Source organism: Triticum aestivum, chromosome 7B, assembly GCF_018294505.1.
Source record: "Triticum aestivum cultivar Chinese Spring chromosome 7B, IWGSC CS RefSeq v2.1, whole genome shotgun sequence".
In the NCBI taxonomy this organism is placed as follows: domain Eukaryota; kingdom Viridiplantae; phylum Streptophyta; class Magnoliopsida; order Poales; family Poaceae; genus Triticum; species Triticum aestivum.
In genome coordinates this window covers 6798918-6804107 of record NC_057813.1, presented here as the reverse complement: position 1 = coordinate 6804107, position 5190 = coordinate 6798918, and positions in this window count along the sequence as shown.

The window sequence follows — 5190 nt, the reverse complement described above, 5'->3', positions numbered from 1 at the left end:
CCCAGCGGGTCCCATAGCCCGGGTCCCCGGACGCCGACCACCTGGACCCACCGACTTGTAACATTACAATTGTACCCCTGGGGGGGTTGGTCTATAAGACCCCCCAGGAGCCCACGCATACGGGCAAGGAAGCATAGAGAGGAACTAGCCATCGAAACAGCAACATCCACCCAGAGAGAAGGAGCAACCTAAGCCTTGGGCAGCTTTCCTTCTCCCTCCGAATAGCTCTAGGAGCAACATTGTACTATCGAACATCAAACTACACTCAGCAAGACTAGGGGTGTTATCTCTCTAGAGAGCCCCGAACCTGGGTATGTCTGGCGTCTCGCGCTCACTCATACCAACCCTGCCTCTGGAGCCCACCAGCGCCCTCGAGCCTCCTCCTCTCTTTAGCCATCCCATGGCATCTGCCCTGCGCCCACCACAACAGTTGGTGCCCACCATGAGGCAGCTCGAGGAGCTGGCCGGGAGCATGCTTCAGACGGGGCCCTTCTCCTACTCCGACGAGTCCGTCATGCTGGCGGACGACATCATCGGCATGCTCGCCGCCTCCTTCACCGCGCTGCACATCTCTGATGCGCCCACGGTCGACGAGTACCCCAGCGAGCTATTCAGCTACTTCGACTCCCCCCTCTCCCTCGGAGGTGGCACTTCCGCTGGGGCAATGGACGTCCACGTGGAGGTCTTCGTCACCGGCGATGGTGCCTCCTCCTCATCGAGCAAGACGAGGAAGGCTGCCGAAGCCAGGGCCAGAGCAGAATGGACCGAGCCATCCGATCTGTTGTGCGCCGCGATGCAGAGCCTCCGCATCTCCATTGGCACCGACGTCGATGCCACCAACGTCGTTGAGGCCCGAAACCAGCTCGAGGAAAGACGCCAGCAGATCCTGGACCTGTCTGAGACGCTCACCACCACCCAGCGTCGTCTGGACGCCGCTCAGTTGGAGCGTAACGCCGCCTACGGATTCACGCCCGCCGCGGCCGACCCAAGCCGGGTCGCTGATGTGCGTGCCCGGGGAGGAGCGATCGGCCGGACCCTCGGCACCGTCCCAACCATCTACGAGACCCCGGTGAAGAACATGCGCACTGCCCAGGCAGCCGCAGTCGGCCTAGACCAGCTCACGAGTGAGGAGCTGAAGGAGCACATCGGGCGGATGCGCGAACTCCTCAATGCGGCCAACACCAAGCACGACCGCCTCAACTAGCTCACCAAGCCGGCGGGATCCGGCTTCGCCCGCCTCGGCGAACGCGGCAAACTTCAGTACACAGCTTCCTTCAGCTCGCCACCGCCTCGATCAGCTCGCTCACTCCTTGGAGGTGGAGGAAAGCGGCACTATCAGGCCGGTGTGCTTCGGCCCACGCATCCAGGAAGAGCCCTTTCCCAAAGGGTTCGTGCTCCCCCGCGACACCCCCAAGTACAACGGGACCGTGAAGCCAGAAGATTGGCTCACTGACTACACCACAACCATTGGCATCACCGGTGCCAATCGCCGGCTCACCGTGTGCTACGCGCTGCTCATGCTCCAGGGGTCGGCCCGCACCTGGTTGAACAGTCTGCCGATGGGCAGCATCAACACATGGGTCGATTTCGAGCAAGCCTTTGTCCGCAACTTCACGGGGACCTACAAGCGACCCGGCCGCCACAACCAGCTCGCCATGTGCGTGCAAGGGCCTATAGAGACAGGTCGCGAGTACCTCGCACGCTGGACTGAGCTCCGGAATAGCTGCGAGGGCGTCCATGAAGTCCAGGCTATCCAGTACTTCGTCAACGGGTGCCGGGATGGCACCCTCCTCAAGCACAAGCTCTTACGCTCTGAGCCGGCCACCATGGCCGCGCTCATGGTGACGGCGGACAAGTACGCCAATGCCGACTCTGCAATGAAGATCCAGGTGGCGCTGGATGAAGCCGGCAAGGCGAAGCCGGTTCCTCCTCCGAAGCTGGCCGGCGAAAGCAGCCGGCAACAGCATCACCAGAACAACAAGCGCAAGGCCGACCAGTCGGCACAGCGTCACGACAACCGGCTTGTCACGTCCACCGAGCCCGCGGCGAACCCGGCGGCCAAGTGCCGGCAGACCGGCAAGACGGCATGGCAACCCGCCATGAGTTTCGAAGATATGCTCGACGCTCCATGCAAGCACCACAGCGGCACAAGACCGTCCACGCACACGCTTCGGCAGTGCGGCATCACCAAGCGCATCATGAGGGGCGACATCCCGCCTCCTCCAGCTCCAGCTCCAGGCGCGGGGGCAGCCACCTCTGCCTCCACCGGCACCTCCAGTTGGCGGCGTGATGCATGATGACGCCTACCCGGACCAGAACGCAGCCTACGTCGTCTTCACCAGCCTCGGCGACGACAAGCGTAGCGAGCGCCTCCTTCGGCAGGAGGTGAACATCGCCGTCCCGGCCAAACCAGAGTTCATGCACTGGTCGGACCGCCCGATCACCAGGACCCGGGAGGATCACTTGGCGGTCATGCCGAATCCGGGTGGTTATGCCCTCGTCCTCAACCCCACCATCATCGCACGGCGCACGTGCAAGTTCTCCCGAGTCCTCATCGACGGCGGCAGCAGCATCAACATCCTCTACCGCGACACAATGACCAAGCTCGGCCTCAAGGCCGAGGACCTGGAGCCGAGCCGGACGATCTTCCACGGCATCGTACCCGGCCTCTCCTTCTCTCCCATTGGAGGGTCCAGCTCGACGTCCTGTTCGGTGACAGCGGCCACTTCCGGAGTGAACCCATCTGGTTTGAGGTGGTGGACCTATCCAGCGCGTACCACGCACTGCTGGGCCGACACGCGCTCGCCAAGTTCATGGCGGTCCCCCATTACGCATGTCTGAAGATGAAGATGTCGGGTCCCAAGGGCCTCATCACCATTACCGGCGACTACCGCAAGTCCCTGGAGTGCGCCCGAGACGGCGCCAAGCTGGCCGAGTCGCCGGTCATTGCCGACGAACGGTACCAACTCAACCGGATCGTCGCCCTGGCAGGCGAGGCCTCGGCCGCGTCGATCCCGACCAAGGATCCGGCTGACGAGGCCGCCTTCAAGCCCTCCAAGGAGACCAAGAAAGTGAAGTTGAACCCTGAAGACCCCAGCTGCAGCAAGTACGTTGTCGTAGGTGCCCGCCTCGACGGCAAATAGGAAGGAGAGCTCGTCGACTTCCACCGTGAGAATCGGGATATCTTTGCATGGACCCCTAAGGACATGCCAGGTATCCCGAGGAAGTACACCGAGCACAAACTTCACGTCTGCAAGGACGCCAAGCCTCTCCGTCAACCCCTGCGGCGTTTTTCCGAAGAGAAGAGAAGAACCATCGGTGAAGAGGTCACCAAGCTTTTGGCGGCTAGCTTCATCATGGAAGTGTCTCACCCCGAGTGGCTGGCCAACCCAGTCCTCGTCCTGAAGAAGAACAAGACCTGGCGCATGTGTATTGACTACACTAGCCTCAACAAGGCTTATCCCAAGGATCCGTTTGCTCTCCCTTGGATCGACCAAGTCATCGACTCGACCGCCGGGTGTGAGCTCTTGTCCTTCCTGGACGCTTACTCCGGCTACCACCAGATTAAGCTGGACTCGCCTGACGCCCTAAAGACGTCCTTCATCACGCCCTTTGGGGCGTATTGCTACATCACCATGTCGTTCGGCTCGAAGAACGCCGGCGCCACTTTCCAACACTGCATGCAGAAATGCCTGCTGCCGCAAGTCGACCGCAATATCCACATTTACGTGGACGGCATCATGGTGAAGACCAAGCAGCATCTCACGCTCCTCGACGACTTGAAGGAAACATTCGCCAACCTCCACGAATACAAGGTCAAGCTCAGGAGGGAAAAATTGACGTAGCCTATGTTACACCACTGTCCGTCTGGCTTCTCATGCTCTGATTTCTGCCTTCGGCGTCCTAACCTCGGGCCCCTCCTTCATGCTAGTTGGAGTATGAGGGGTCTATTGGTGCCTCCTGAGCCGCTGCAGCCGGGCTGCCGTTCTTCTGCTTCTTGAAGTGCTCGGAGGAGACCTCTGTGCATTCATGTTCATCTTCCGGGAGTTTGGCCTCTGCCTGCTCCAGGTGGGCGACCTCCACTGCATGTGCATTCTTGGTTGCGCTAGCCCCTCATGCAGATGTTTTCGTCAGTATTTTTATTAATTCCAAAAAAATAGCCAATTCCGAGAACTTTTTATTTCCGTACAAAAACAACACCAAGGTAGTTCTACTGAAAACAGTGTCAGTCCCGGTTAGTTTCATTCAAATCACGCAAATTAGAGTCCAAAACAATAGCAAAATTGTTTGGAAAATAGATACATTGGAGACATATCACTTACAATCATGGAAGACTATATGATAGTTGAGTATGTCGAGTTTGCTAAACCAAAGCTCTTACATAGATCCTACCAAAAGATAAGATGAACTGTAATTATTTAATGACTAAAAACATAGTTTGTTAAGTTCCAAGAAAGTTTATGGTCTGTACTTTAACATGTCAATAGCTTGGTACTTGATCATTAGAAGTTTTATGAGAAATGAGCTAATGTTTATGATATAGAATGATGCAAGAAAAAGTTATTAGAATTATCATTGATCAAACTTATGAGCTATTCTAGCATTCACACTTCATAAATTATTTCTTTTATCATTTACCTATTCGAGGACGAGGAGAAATTAAGCTTGGGGATGCTAGTACGTCTCCAATGCATCTACTATTTATGAAGTATTTGTGCTATATTTACACGAGTTTTTTACATGGTTTTGGTATACTTTTATATTATTTTTATGGACTGACCTATTAACTTAGTGCCCAGTGCCGGTTCCTGTTTTATTTTATTTTTGCCTATTTCTTTATTCCACAGAAAAACCATACTAAATGAAGTCCCAAGAAGCTTCCGGGGACGGAAGGTGCCCAGGGGCCCACATGCTCAAGGGGAGCGCCCCCTGGGACATGCCATCAGCACTTGTGGGGCCCTCGGGACCCCTCCTGACGTGATTCCAACACTGAAAATCTATTATATACATAATACAGAAGTCAAATGAGCCATCACGTTCTTCCATATGTGCTAATATTATTTCGGCCATTTGATCAAAATAATAATGGCTCATATTTGAGAGTTTTTACGTACCATATATTTGACATGTATATGCACCATCGTATGGAACTGTCACGTGTATATGCTTTTACAAAGCGAAGAGGACTAG